The sequence below is a fragment of the Engystomops pustulosus genome, chromosome 2 (assembly GCF_040894005.1).
Source record: "Engystomops pustulosus chromosome 2, aEngPut4.maternal, whole genome shotgun sequence".
Taxonomy (NCBI): domain Eukaryota; kingdom Metazoa; phylum Chordata; class Amphibia; order Anura; family Leptodactylidae; genus Engystomops; species Engystomops pustulosus.
In genome coordinates, this window is record NC_092412.1 from 205,530,382 (window position 1) to 205,546,734 (window position 16,353).

At 41.1% G+C, this 16,353-nt stretch overlaps 1 long non-coding RNA gene across 1 annotated transcript in view; it reads left to right on the forward strand.

Annotated features, from left to right (window-relative positions):
- Nucleotides 1–330: 330 nt before the first annotated feature.
- LOC140119157 (uncharacterized) overlaps nt 331–16,353 on the forward strand; it is a 49,689-nt gene continuing 33,666 nt past the window's right edge. The window contains exon 1 of the long non-coding RNA XR_011853334.1: nt 331–1,443. This is a non-coding gene — a long non-coding RNA (uncharacterized lncRNA). The remainder of the gene's footprint in view (nt 1,444–16,353) is intronic.

The following is a 16,353-nucleotide window of genomic DNA, read 5'->3' on the forward strand; positions in this document are numbered from 1 at the left end:
GAGGAAAGTGGTTTATAGACTTTGTATCCATTTAGGTTAATAATTCTATTACATGTGATTTGTTTCTTAAAGGTTACTTAAATAGTAAAATGGTTTAATGAAATGCCATTGCTATAGGGTACAGGTGTCCTGGTGCAGACCCTAGATATACCATTAGTGGCGAGGACCCTGTTTCCTGGTTTTGCAGCCAATGTCATCTTACACCGTGAGCCTTATTTATATTGCAACCTCCAACACGCTGTTTAATCACAACATAATACTGACACCAGAGGATCGGGGGAGAGTGTCATTCAGTGACTGAATGATAGCAAAGAAGGGGAGGAGTTTTGCGTGGAGAAAGGGGGGAGGACAGAGGGAGATATTGAGGTAGGAGAAGGAGGGAGAGACATTGCTGGGTGGAATACTAATCAAGCTAGTTCTCAGTCTGCAGCAGCCTAGCTGCAGACATATACACACACAAGAGGCTCTCACATCACACATGCTGAAGCCTCTCTCTGTCATGCATGCATACTGACTACACATCACTGACAGTTATGCTCGATATACCTTGGCAATGGTTATACATCAATTGCTCCAGCACATTGTCTTCTTAGCTGTAGTGGTAAACCATGCACCTTTGACCTTCTAAACCTCAGCACCTGCAACTTTTTTATGCCTCTTTGCAATAATTCAACCACCTCCTCTTTGTCCCTGGCCGATGGCTTTTGATGGAAGCGACAGCAGGAGCTCACTTCAACTTCAATTCCACTCTTCTCACTTTTTTGTTCTTCAAGTTTGACTGCGTCCTGTGTCTTCTGGTAGAATAAAGGAAGTCTGGAGGATCAGGGCTGCTCCCATGGCAGGATTATTAGCATCATTAAGTTTCTTCTGCGCAGTCCCTCTCTTTGCTCTAGTTAAGGCTTTGATCTCTTGTGCTGGAGACTCAGATGGACGTGTGCAGAGCAGATTTTGAATCTGTTATAGACGAGCTGTCATTTTCTTTCCCTTTTCCCTGTCAAGTGGAATAAAGCACCATTTGTACATCTCATTCAACTTGGCACGAAGCAATGCAGATGATCCACAGGTCCTAGTTGGTACCTTGCTGAACAACAGTTGCATGTCGATGCCAGGGACCATCGATTAACCTTTGCTTCATTAATCACAGTAATTGCCAACTATTCTTCTCAGTCTGAACCTGTAGGTGACATGCAGTCCCTCATATCTCCTGTGACCAAGGCTATTTTAGTAGCTTTGTTCATTTTTGCCATTTTGCTGATTCTGTATGTGATCCTGTGGTATATCTGCCGAGATGTGGATTGTGATCATGGGATTTAATGTAGGATATTGGGCAATGGAATAGTCACCAGAATTGACCACCTACGGGATAAAAGAACCTCTCATTGACCAGTACTTTTCATGAAAAGAAAAGAGCAGAAATTGACCTTCAGAACTCAGGGTGACCTGGTAAGTCATGTTTTGTCATTCCAAGGAAAATGTTGATAACTTAGTAGTAAATGTGTGGTAGCTGATGTGGTATTAACAATACTTTAAAATTCCAATGTAATTGTGTACATACGTAAAAACCTCAGTTAGCACATTTTTTTCCAAATAGTAACATTTCCTAAAAAGTGAGCCAAATAGCGTTGATCTGGGGCAAATATATGGACGAAGAACCTTGCTTGCACCATAGGAACATCTCAAGGTATCTACAGAGGGTTAGAGGTCATTAAGGGCAACTGTCAAGTTTGACAGGTATATTATTTACAAGCTAAAATTATACTAGGCTACAACAATACCACCATGAAATGAAGTTTTTATGATAATTAGTATATTTTGCACAAACAGTTTTGGAAAACCCAAAGGCTTTATATTTCTCTGTAAATATATCTATATCATGTGTGTGCAGCAGAAAACCATAGTCAAATATTTGAGTTAGGAGGCTAACCATAGGCGTCAAGCATGTGTCAATGCCTTGAGTGTGTCAATGCAGCCTTGGTATTGACATGAGACTCACAGCATACACATGATTTGTTTTGTCTTGGAACATTAAGGGAGAGAAGGAAGAACGGGAAGCATGACAATGCCTTGCAGTCCACATTGATATGCAAGATATAACATCAACTGATGATGAAGGATAACCGTTGCGATAAAGGCAAAGGAGTAACTAAAAAGGGAAATAGTTTATCAATATGTAGCATGAAATGCTCACAGCAAAGATGGCGAGGCAGGAAGATTGGACACAGCTTCTTTACATGAGGTATATTTATCAAAATACACTCTGTCCACAAGAAAAGCTTAGCTCAAGCATTACCCTTTTACACAGCGTTCTATCAAAGCCAACGGCTCTGGCAGCTTTACTGCGAATGACAAACACATGGCGTACAGGAACCAAAATGACTGTAATTTGTCCTTCTCATCAAGATGTTGCAGAAAAGCGATGTTGATTTATTGAACAGGCAGTATTAAAGCTTAATGTTCTGCTTCATCCCAGTTTAAAAGTTTAAAAAAGGTTCACCAGTATTAAATCAGTGTGTGAAAGGAGTGGGGGGTATTAATAATTAAAATGATCTATAATAAAGCACAAGTACAATGTAAATAACATTTTTATTTTAAAAAAAAAGGATCACCAATGTAGGTAACGCGAGAAAAATAGGACCTTCCATCTATTAATCAGTAGTGAAATGTGTAGCAGCTAAAATGTACTATGTAGAAATATCACCAAAAACATAGCCTTTCAAACATTACTTAGGGGTCAAGGGCATTGTGTGTATATTGTGCCCATTTCTTTTCCTGTAACAAGATGATGTCTGAGGACAGTGGGGGGCCATATATTGGTAAGCGCAGGGGTCATATTGGTCATCAAGGTTCTCCTTACAAAATGTAAACAAAATAGGCGTAAAGTCGGTGAATTAAAAAAGAAAATGACTAATATTAGAAAAGACAATGAAAAAAATGTAATGTTACATCAAAAGGCAAAAATTCCAAAAAGAGCAGCACAAGAAGAGCATGTTATATAACGCAGAGTTACTAGTAACTTGTTGCATGCTGTATTAATGTCTCTACATGGAAGCTGCTGATCTAATGATTCGTGGGCTAATAGGAAGTTTCCCTGAACACACATTTAATGGATTTCTTCGTGACAGCTGTCAAGAAGGCAGCTGCATGGGCAACCAGCTGTCTGGAGCAGGAACACTGGGCTGAACTACAAAGTTCTACTCATCTGTGAATTAAAAAAAAAAGATTCTGTGCCATGATTTTTATTGTTTCCTCACAAAACAGACATGTTATTGTTACAAGTAATAAAAACTTGAAAGTACTGTTTCTTTCTCTATTTTATCTGAAGCCCATTTTCTATGGATTTTCCTTGTTTTGAAGGGAGAGTTGACTTTGTTTTTTTTATTACTTGTTGTAAGAGAGCGTGCTTTTTTACCAAATTGCTCCTCTCAAGTTTACCATTTTCACCAGGGAATATATTTGTTTGTGAAATCACTATGTTATTCTTACAATCCATTATTTCCTTAGTAGACATATCTTAATAGTCATTGTTGGACCTTTAGTTCATCCAAATGGCCATTAGTTATTAAAAACTGATAAACAAGGATACATTAATTGCCTAAATGATCACCAACAAGCCAACAAGTCACCTGTCACCCCCCAAAAATATCCCCACCAAATATGCCCCCCTATAATCCTCTACCCAGCAGCTTTCTATGTATGCCATTTAAAAAAAAAATGTATGTTTCGAAAGTGTGTTTTAATTGATCAGACCTCTTAACAAATAAGAGGTCGGATCCTAGTATCTTGTGAGATACAGGACCCACGCCCCTGTCAGCGGGGACCTGTAAGAATAGCCGGAAGCAGAGCATATATTGCGCAATCACAGTGCTGGCTGAATATATCTCACATATATAACATGTCCAGCAGTTGCCTTCCCTCACCAATAACATGTCCAGCAGCAGCCTTCCTTCACTAATAACATATCCAGAAGTGGCCTCCATTCAATAATAAAATGTCCTGAAGCGGCCTCGCCTCTCCAATAAAAATGTCCCAGCAGCAGCCTCCCTTCACTAATAACATGTCCAGCAGTGGCCTACCTTCATTAATAACATGTCCAGCAGTGGCCTACCTTCACTAATAACATGTCCAGCAGTGGCCTACCTTCACTAATAACATGTCCAGCAGTGGCCTACCTTCACTAATAACATGTCCAGCAGTGGCCTCCTCTCACTAATAACATGTCCAGCAGTGGCCTCCCTTCACTAATAACATTTCCAGCAGTGGCCTCCCTCACTAATAAGAGGTCCAGCAGCGGCCTCCCTTCACTAATAACATGTCCAGCAGCAGTCTCCCTTCACTAATAACATGTCCAGCAGTTGCATCCCCTCACTAATAAAAAGTCTTGAAGCAGCCTCCCCTCACTAATAAAAATGTCCCAGCAGCAGCCTCCCTTCGCTAATAACATGTCCAGTAGTGGCCTTCCCTCACTAATAACATGTCCCAGCAATGGCCTACCTTCACTAATAAAATGTCCAGCAGTGGCCTCCCCTCACCAATAACATGTCCAGCAACAGTCTCCCTTCACTAATAACATGCCCAGCAGTGGCCTCCCCTCACCAATAACATGTCCCAGTAGTTGCCTCCCTTCACTAATAACATGTCCAGAAGTGGCCTACCTTCATTAATAACATGTCCAGCAGTGGCCTCCTCTCACTAATAACATGTCCCAGCAATGGCCTACCTTCACTAATAAAATGTCCAGCAGTGGCCTCCCCTCACCAATAACATGTCCAGCAACAGTCTCCCTTCACTAATAACATGCCCAGCAGTGGCCTCCCCTCACCAATAACATGTCCCAGTAGTTGCCTCCCTTCACTAATAACATGTCCAGAAGTGGCCTACCTTCATTAATAACATGTCCAGCAGTGGCCTCCTCTCACTAATAACATGTCCAGCAGTGGCCTCCCTTCACTAATAACATTTCCATCAGTGGCCTCCCTCACTAATAAGAGGTCCAGCAGCGGCCTCCCTTCACTAATAACATGTCCAGCAGCAGTCTCCCTTCACTAATAACATGTCCAGCAGTTGCATCCCCTCACTAATAAAAGGTCTTGAAGCAGCCTCCCCTCACTAATAAAAATGTCCCAGCAGCAGCCTCCCTTCGCTAATAACATGTCCAGTAGTGGCCTTCCCTCACTAATAACATGTCCCAGCAGTGGCCTACCTTCACTAATAAAATGTCCAGCAGTGGCCTCGCCTCACCAATAACATGTCCAGCAGCAGTCACCCTTCACTAATAACATGTCACAGCAGTGGCCTACCCTAACTAATAACATGTCCAGCAGTGGCCTCCCCTCACCAATAACATGTCCAGCAACAGTCTCCCTTCACTAATAGCATGCCCAGCAGTGGCCTCCCCTCACCAATAACATGTCCCAGTAGTTGCCTCCCTTCACTAATAACATGTCCACCAGTGGCCTCCCTTCACTAATAACATATCCAGAAGTGGCCTCCATTCAATAATAAAATGTCCTGAAGCGGCCTCGCCTCTCCAATAAAAATGTCCCAGCAGCAGCCTCCCTTCACTAATAACATGTCCAGCAGTGGTCTACCTTCACTAATAAGATGTCCAGCAGTGGTCTACCTTCACTAATAACATGTCCAGCAGTAGCCTCTTCTCACTAATAACATGGCCAGCAGCGGCCTCCCTTCCCTAATAAAATGTCCAGCAGCAGCCTCCCTTCACTAATAACATGTCCAGCAGCAGCCTCCCTTCACTAATAACATGACCAGCAGTGGCCTTCACTCACCAATAACATGTCCAGCAGCAGTCTCCCTTCACTAATAACATATCCAGTAGTTGCATCCCCTCACTAATAAAAGGTCTTGAAGCAGCCTCCCCTCACTAATAAAAATGTCCCAGCAGCAGCCTCCCTTCGCTAATAACATGTCCAGTTGTGGCCTTCCCTCACTAATAACATGTCCCAGCAGTGGCCTACCTTCACTAATAAAATGTCCAGCAGTGGCCTCCCCTCACCAATAACATGTCCAGCAGCAGTCTCCCTTAACTAATAACATGTCCCAGCAGTGGCCTACCCTAACTAATAACATGTCCAGCAGTGGCCTCCCCTCACCAATAACATGTCCAGCAGTGGCCTACCTTCACTAATAACATGTCAAGCAGTGGCCTCCATTCAATACTTAAATGTACTGTAGGGCCTCCCCTAATAAAAAATGTCCCAGCAGCAGCCTCCCTTCACTAATAACATGTCCCAGCAGTGGCCTATCTTCACTAATAAAATGTCCAGCAGCGACCTCCCATCAATTATAACATGTCTAGCAGCAGCCTTCCCTGAATAATAAAATGTCCAGCAGTGGCTTCCCTCACTAATAACATGACCCAGCAGGGGCTTCCCTCACTAATAACATGACCCAGCAGGGGCTTCCCTCACTAATTCCATGTCCCAACAGCGGCCTCCCTTCACTAACAGCATGTCCAGCAGCAGCCTCCACCCACTAATAAAATGTCCAAAAACGGCCTCCCTTCACTAATAACAGGTCCAGCAGCGGCCTCCCTTCACTAATAACATGTCCAGCAGCGGCCTCCCCTCACTAATAAAATGTCCAGCAGTGGCATACCTTCACTAATAACGTCCAATAGTGGTCTCCCTTTACAAATAACATGTCCAGCAGTGGCCACCCTTCACTTATAATATGTCCCAACAGCAGCCTCCGTTCACTAATAACATGTCCAGCAATGGCTTCCCCTCACTAATAACATGTCCCAGCAGGGGCTTCCCTCACTAATAACATTTCCCAACAGAGGCCTCCCTTCACTAACAGCATGTTCAGCAGCAGCCTCCATGCACTAATAAAATGTCCAAAAACGGCCTCCCTTCACTAATAACATGTCCAGCAGTGGCCTGCTTCACTAATAACATGTCCAGCAGCGGCCTCCCCTCACTAATAAAATGTCCAGCAGTGGCATCCCTTCACTAATAACATGTCCAATAGTGGTCTCCCTTTACAAATAACATGTCCAGCAGTGGCATCCCTTCACTAATAACATGTCCAATAGTGGTCTCCCTTTACAAATAACATGTCCAGCAATGGCTTCCCCTCACCAATAACATGTCCCAGCAGTGCCCTCCCTTAAAAAGAATAAAAATATATACTTACCCTCCGACACTCCCCACATATACATATACATACACACACACACATATATATAATCACATGTAAATATAAAGTCATACGACTTATACTCACCCCAACTGATTCCTGCGGTGGTTTCCTATAGATAGCAGGCTAATCTCCATTTGACATGCTTTCTGGTAACCAAGGGAAACCATATAGGACCAATAGGCTTGTTGAGACGGGCTGTAGGTGAGGAGTGCAAGAAAATAAGACATTGAGTGATGTCATAAGCATGTGACTCATCACATGTTTTAGGTTGGCTAATTACAAACATGCTGTCCTGATTCATATAAGACTAGGAAGAAGCCAGCAGCATGATACAGGTATCATTGAAATTGATAGGTAGGTAGGCTAAACTATTTTGTGTCAGTAACTTTACCATTACATGTTTAACTACCTATGCCCTTGTTTTTTAAGGAAAAAATTATTTACCCCTTCCCGTCAAGGCCCTTTTTGTTTTTGCTTTTTCATTTTTAAACCCCCCACATTCAAAAATCTATAACTTTTTTATTTTACCATGTACAGAGCTGTGTGATGGCTTGTTTTCTGCATAACAAATTCCACTTCATAGTGATGGTATTTATTATTCTATGCCATGTTTAATTGTGGGGTTGGATTTTACGGATTTCGCTGTGCACATCAAATGAAATGTCTATTTTATTCTGTGGGTTGGTACAATCACGTAGATAAGAAATTTGTATAGGTTTTATAATTTTTTTCATGCATTTACAAGAATTAAAACCTCCTGTACAAAAAAGTATATATATTTTGCCATCTTCTGGCACAAAAAACCTTTTCATACTTCAGTGTACAAAGCTGTGGGTGGTGGCATTTTTTGTGGCTTTTGATGGTGTTTTTAATGCTACCAATTTTTCGGACTGTACAACCTTTTGATAAATTTTTATTGCATTTTAAAAATTTTTCAAAATGGCAAAAAAGTGCCATTTTCAACTTTGGGCGCAGTGAAAAAACATTATTACTATTTGATAGATAGGGCATATTCGGATGTGGTGATACCTAATGGGTTTGTGAATTTTACTGTTTATTTATATCAGTTTTAGGAAAAGGTGGGTGATTTGAATTTTCATGGTTTCTTTAATATTATTTTTTTTAAACTTTTTTTATTTTTACTATTTTTCAGACCCCCTGGGGTATTTTAACCCATGGTTATCTGACTGATCCTACCATATACTGCCATACTACAGTATGGCAGTGTATGGCGATTTTACTCCTCATTCATTACAATGTGCTAATCGCACATTGTAATCAATGGGTTGAACGGGTCTTTGGAAAACTATTACGTCACATGTTGGGAAGGGGTTAAAACTATGCAAATGAGCCTGAGGTGCTTAAGGCTCCAATAACACCTATGGAGTATAAAACCAAAAAAGAATCACACATATTAAAAAACATCAGTGATGGTGCTCCAATATAGACTATATTGTCATCTAGCCATCTAGGGGATAAATTGCAGAAAAAAGTGCAAGTGCAAAATATATAAATACTAATGGGTAAACATTACTCTTTCAACATAAAAATCATTATGGCGCCATGGCCATGTTGAAATCGTGCTCAGTATACATCAACATATAGAGATTAGTTACCCATTCAAGAAAGACTCCTGGGTCCTGGGCTGTGGTCAGTAATAACTGAAGTTAGTAAAGTTAGTAATTAGTTTTCTAACTCAATAAGTTTTGAGATTATTTTTGTGACATTTTGTACTTCCAGTTAGTGGGAAATACTGGATGATATACTTTACATTCATTTCTAAAAAAAAAAGAAATTGTGAATTTGAGTAAAAATTTAAACAATTTTCTATTTTGAAAATGCTAAATGTTCTGTTTTTCAAACTGATAGTCTTACTTCCTTAATTAGTTACTAAATGACATTTACAATATCTTGGCTTTGTTTTGGCATAATTTTATAAGTGTCCTACTGTTTTATTACGATGCTAGAAAGATCACAAATGTAACATAATTTTTTGAAATTTTTAAGATAATTTAAGAATGAACTATGTTAGGGACCATTTTATTTCTATAGGGGTTTTTAATATGTTCAATTAAAATAAACCCCTAAAATGGGTCTGCTTCTTTGGTAATTTATCAGTCTCACTTTTTCCCAGTGTTAAATGTTTCTGTTAGGGTTGGGTAACACAGAAGACAGGGGATAGTGTGCCCTGAGCTTGCCCCAACCTCTGTCCATTCCTATAGCCCCCCCCCACGCTAAACCGCGGGGCGACTACTTGAAGACTCGAAATACACTGGATAAGTGTGTGAAGGGAAACACAAACCGACTGACAAACATAAAACACAAAAGAATGGTAAACTAGCCGGAGTCACAATGAGAGGGTACGTCAAGAACAAAGTCAGAAGGCAAAAAGTCAATGTCAAAAACTAGCCGAGGTCACAACAATTCCAATACAGATACAGAGCAATACAACCTAATGCAGCGAGCGAGTGATGAAGGGATTTCAAACACTGGCACAGGTGACTAGCGAGGCTGCAATTTATGCAGCCAGAACTCCACCTCCAGAACCTGATAGTATCATAGTATATAAGGCTGGAAGGAGACGCAAGTCCATCAAGTCCAACCTTTAAGAATTAAATAAATGTTTTATCCCCATAACCCGTGATATTTTTTCTCTCCAGAAAGTCATCCAGGCCTCTCTTGAACATGTACATAGAGTCCGCCATAACAACCTCCTGCGGCAGAGAGTTCCATAGTCTCACTGCTCGTACAGTAAAGAACCTTTGTCTATGTTGATAGTAGAATCGCCTCTCCTCTAGGCATAGAGGATGCCCCCTTGTCCTGGTCATAGGCCTAGGTATAAAAAGATCTTTGGAGAGATCCTTGTACTGTCCGTTCAGGTATTTGTACATTGTAATGAGGTCTCCCCTCAGTCGTCTTTTTTCTAAACTGAATAATCCCAAATTTTTTAATCTGTCAGTGTATTCTAGTTCCCCCATTCCCCTAATAATCCTGGTTGCTCTCCTCTGCACCCGTTCCAGCTCTACTATATCCTTTTTATACACTGGTGCCCAAAACTGTACACAATATTCCATGTGTGGTCTGACCAGGGATTTGTATAAGGGCAAAACTATGTCTTTATCATGAGAATCTATTCCTCTCTTGATACATCCCATAATTTTATTTGCTTTAGCAGCAGCCGCCTGGCTCTGGTCACTAAAATTAAGTTTACCATCCACCAATACCCCCAAGTCCTTTTCAGCTTCAGTTTTACTAAGTAATTGACCGTTTAGAACATAATTATACTTTTTGTTTCCATGGCCCAAGTGCATAACTTTACATTTATCTACATTAAACCTCATCAACCATTTCTCTGCCCATCCCTCAAGCTTCCACAAATCCCTCTGTAATGCTAAACTATCGACCTCAGTATTTATTACTTTACACAGCTTAGTATCATCTGCAAATATTGAAACTTGACTGTGTAAACCCACTACAAGGTCATTAATAAAAATATTAACAAGAAGTGGCCCCAATACTGACCCCTGTGGCACTCCACTGGTAACATCAACCCAATCTGAGAATGTGCCATTAATGACCACCCTCTGTTTTCTATCACTAAGCCAATTACTTACCCAAATACACAGATTTTCTCCTATTCCCAGCAGTCTCATTTTATACACCAACCTTTTATGTGGCACGGTGTCAAATGCCTTTGAAAAGTCCAGATATACAACATCCACAGCGATAGGAGCTGGACAGCTTCTGGGAATTAACCCCTCATGGTGCAGAACAACCAGGCACCATGCAGAGGTACCACAAGTCCCAGCAGTTCCGAACACAACTACTAGACAGCGCAAGATCTTAGCAGTCGCTGCCCGGGTCGAGAGGTGGAGTTTGCGCGGATACGCGCCAGGGGTCGGAGAACGCTGCTGGCACCACCAGAAGAACCAGAAGTCCCAGCATTCTCCCTAGCGAACCTGACAGTTTCTTTTTTCAGATCTCTTTTTGAGGCATTTGTTGCAAGGATCACTATTAAGTCTACTCCTTTTTTTATAAACCATCTCATAGAGGGTTTACAGAGTAGAGTTTCAATATTTGCATATCATAGTGGGTTTACAGAATAGAATATCAATATTTGCAGATCAGACTAAGCTCTGTGAAGTGATTAGTACAGAGGTAATAGTATAATATTGCAGAGGGATTTGTGGGAACTGGGGGCCTAACCTGCCAAATAGCTAATGGGGTTTAATGTGGATAAATGTAAGGAAATTGGGCCATGGAAACAAAAAGTCAGTTACTTAAAACTGCAGCAGAAAAAGACTGGGAGTATTGGTGGATAGCAAAATAAATTTTAGTGACCTGGGCCAGGCAGCTGCTAATAAGGCAAGAAATTGTATCAAAAGAGGAATAGATTATACAAATCACTGGTCAGACCACACATATAAGGAATAAAAAGGACATGGTCAAACTGGGACGGATGCAAAGGAAAGCAACCAAGTTTATTAAGGGAATGGGTGGACTAGAATAAGATGAGAATCAGACAATTTTGGGTGCATATAATTATAAGAATAAAGATTTGTTCCATATTGTACAATTTTATAGTAGTATAAGTATATGAGTTACCGTACTTGGGGAAAATTTTAGTCGCTGCCACTGACACAACTATATAGTCACAGTCCACAAACAAGGCTAGGAAGAATTTTTATAAATATGGAAATAATTGCTGGAAAGGAGTCGTGAATGAGCAGGCCAAAGATTTTCACTAAATAGTAGTTGTTAGGAAGAGGATTATAGTTGCCACTCTGTCCATTAAATTTCAGTTACACTCATATTGAGGAAAACATACAGTTTATTGGTGGTTGTGAACATGTAAGAATGCTGTATGGGGCTGTAGTTGGCATCTCAGTTGATCCCAAAGTATGGAATAGATAAATGGTAACGTATGTGCAATGCTATTCCATTTAGACAGGGACTCGAGGACTCCCATTCTCACAGTCAGTGGGACATCAATGGTCCAGGTTGTTCTAAATGTGTTTATTAGAAAACCCTTTTAACTATTATTGTTCATAAAAGAAACAATAAAATAGATAATTTAGCTCTGCAACATCTCATTGTTTCAGATTGTCCTAAACCATTGTCAGCAAAGGTGGTGTCATGTTTGTTATTAGCAAAAATACAAAGTGCTCTTCGGCAATTTATAGATAACTGTGTGCAGGGCCAATGCCAGCACCCAGCGTACTGGGTCCACTTGAGGCAGGGAAGTTGTGTCTAGGGGCTTAAACTCCCCAGTTAAATATATTCATGATACAGAGAGCTATGTTGCTATAACCTCCCTTAACCTGTTTCCTCCGTTAATAATAGAGGCCCCTCCCACCAGCCCGGGCCATCTGCGCAGCTGCCTGAAAGTGGCCTCTACTGTTCCTGGCTGCAAAAGACCCAGAAGTGTTACACGCCCTGTGCCTGTAATGTGACACCAGCTACTAGGAGCTAGCTGTCAGGACAGTGAGGAAGGAGCAGTGCAGTGTCCCCTGTGTCTACATGTGTACATGGCGCACCCTGCAGTATACACGGGCACAATGCATTTAGTGCAGTTTGCCCTGTTCTTCGTAAATGTGCCCCAATGTGTTTGCGTGAAGGGGATATATGTGTGAGTAATATAATTTAATGCAATGTAATGTTTAATGTAATGTAATTATGTGTAATAGATGTATGTAATAGTGAATATATGTGTCTATATTAAACGTATCTGTAGTAGGTATATGCTGTATGCAGTATATGTATGTGACTATATATTATATGCATATGCTGTATGCAGGGCAGCTTCCGGCATGCTTCCATATTTTATAGTGGAAAAATCTGCTCAGACTGCTGGCATGACAGATGCTGAGAAACTGAGAAGCTGCAGATGTGAACTTTATATTGTAGGAGACCCAAACCTCTGTTATGCTGGACATAACTGCACAGTACAGCACATGTAATGCACATGCTACAGCGGCCTAGACACTGAGCTGGTAGCACAATGCGAGGGGGAGGTGGGAGCATAATGTGAAGGAAAAATGGGAGGCATTAATGGGGGTTCTGAACTATGTAGGGATACAAGGTGGTGGGGTAGGGTGCAGAGGCAAAAAGACGGCCATAGGGCACTTTCTCTGCCGCAAAATTTGGGAGGTAAGGAGTAAAGGGGCCGCTGAGGCTCTGTCACCCAGAGGCTTACTTAAACCAAGAGCTGCCCTGCCTGTGTGAAGCACATGGCAACAATTGCTGCTTTTCAAAGTGAGCTCTGTTTATATACCATTTTCTTACATATGATAACTCTTTCCAACTCATCCTGCAAAATTTGTCTGTCAAGAGAAGAATAGGCAGGTCCGGTCTTTCAAGGATAATACAGATACAAAAATGTGTCTTTATATGTAAAAGTTTAGTCGTCCAATTCCATCATGATTCTGTATCTTGTTATGTAGGCATTTAGCTTGGTTGCAGGCTGTTAGATTGAGATCTTTGTCTGTACACACAGTACATCCATAATTAGGTCATGGAGTGAAATGTGACAATAAGAGTGTATCTGGCAATATGAGAAGTCCTTATCACTTGAAATGAATTGGACAGCAAATAGCATATAAACATTGCCGTACAACTGCCTGTGTTTAAATACGGCTCAGCATGGTAGTTGGCCGGGAAATGTACTCTATCAAAGATGAAGCTAATTGCAGTAACCTTTTAAAGGGGTAATCCAGTTTTAGCAAATAGATGTTATTCCTTGTGAAATGAAAAGTTATAGTTTTCCGATATATCCATTTGATTAACTCCTTTGATTTCTACTCCTGATGATTGTCTAAAAAATGTTATTTTGGAATAGAGTAAGATCTATGCTGTAGACTTAGGAACGCCATATAGAAATGTTTATTACGGTTCATTTGTTCTCTTCTGTTCTATTGCTTACGTTTGAGATTGTAGTCATTCTGCACTACCTCTCCTTTTAGATTCAGGTCACAGATGGGTACCCTGATGTAATTCTGTAGAATTGGTTGCCACGATTCAGAACCAAGTGTTCCCTTAATAATTATCCACTATTCGGTTCTGAGAACTTCTATACAGACATCCCATTCATCACAATTGATGGGTTGTTTCCCATACAAGCGCTACTATACTTAGCAGTGATCTCTGGGCAGGTTTTTTTTTTATCAGAGCTGGTTTAGTTTTTGGCTTTAACCCAGAATCATTTGGTGGTTTGGACACTTGACTGACAAGCCCCTAGTGACCTAAATTACACCTTGCGATAGTGAGTTTGGGGATGCTGGAAATTCTGTGGTAAAACTATTATACGTTGGTAATATACTAAAGTACCCCTACCCTTGAATTAACGAGAATCTGTCAGCGCCGAGGCTCTGGCACTGAAGTCTTGGTGTACTAAACTGGCTTTATGGATAGTCTGCACAGGCACTAGGGGTAGCAGGTAGGGGATAAGTATAATAGCATTTTCTATTACTATCTACATTAACTAATGGGAAGAGGTCCCAGTGGGATATCTAAATATTTTTGAAAAATGGAGAGCCTTTATGACCCTTTTCTTGGTAGTAATAAAGCTAACAAAACAAAGGAAAAGGAGGACAGAACAGACAAAGCAAACTCCTGCATCTATCAAATAATTATAAACATCAAATACCAGAGCAGACAATACCCTATCAAGTCATAAACTATGCTATATACAGCCGGTTCCCGGGTTACGTACAAGATAGGGTCCATAGGTTTGTTTGTAAGTTGAATTTGTATGTAAGTCGAAACTGTATATTTTATAATTGTAGATCTAGACAATTTTTTTTGCTGAAATGGGACCAAGGATTATCAATAAAGCTTCATTACAGACACCTTACAGCTGATTATTGCAATGCAGTACTATAGTAAAGCATCCAGAAAGCTTCACCAGAGGTCATAGGAGGCAGAGGGGTCCGTCTTTAACTAGGGGTCGTCTGTAAATTGGGTGTCCTTAAGTAGAAGGCTGCCTGTATACTGTTGTCACTTTCTGTCAGCCTAAAAAGTCCAAAGCTAAAAAAGTGAACAGTCAAAAATGCTTTTGAATAGTAAAAAGTCTAACAGAAGTCATAATTGTTACTAAGCACATTAGGCTTTCCCTAGACTATAATTTATAAAATGTTCTTAAAAGGGGTCTGGACGCTGTAAGGGAGCAATAATGACTACTTCTCTGGGAACATAATGTAAATTAATAAAAAAAATATGATTGACGGTCTACTATTAAGACTGACTAAGCCACTACTGAGGATAAAGCTCATCTATAAAAATGAAAAGGGTTGTCCACTGTCACCATAATTGATATGGTTTGTATAAGGAAAAATTATACAATTGTTCAATATACTTTCTGTATCAATTCCTCGTGGTTTCAAAGATCTCTACTTGGAAATCCATCCATCCGTGCACTAGCCATATGACATAATGGGGGTCATTTACTAAGGGCCCGATTCGCGTTTTCCCGACGTGTTACCCGAATATTTCCGATTTGCGATGATTTTCCCTGAATTGCCCCGGGTTTTTGGCGCACTCGATCAGATTGTGGCGCATCGGCGCCGTCGTGCACGTGACGGAAATCGGGGGACGTGGCTGAACGAAAACCCGACGGATTCGGAGAAACCGCCGCATTTAAAAAAAAAGTGTTCCTGGACACGCGCTTACCTTCACTCGGCCCGGCTTGGTGAACTCCAGTGCATTCACCTGGTGGACGTCGTAGGAACTGCCTTAGTGAATCGCCGGAATACCCGAATCCACCGCAGAGAACGCGCCGCTGGATCGCGAATGGACCGGGTAAGTAAATCTGCCCCAATATGCTCAATTTTATTTCCTTATATTCATAATAATGTATTCAGGGGGTCAAGATGTTTACAACATTGAGGTTTATATACAGAGGTGCTGTGTTCTTCTACATCCAATGAACCAAGAAAAGAGTAAAAAGGGAATGGCATTCCCCTATAGCAGTGGTGGCGAACCTATGGCACGGGTGCCAGAGAAGGCACTCAGAGCCCATTCTGTGGGCACCCAGGTCTTCACCCCAGCTACCAGGACCACACAAGAAGGTGTGGATAGAGATGGATTATTGTTGGAGCTCCTTCTCTCGGTCCCCTGATTCTTCCTCTTCAGGGGACCCTAGAAGGAAGCTATAATTCAAATTTCTCCATCTTCTTTCTATTGTATTGGTGTCCT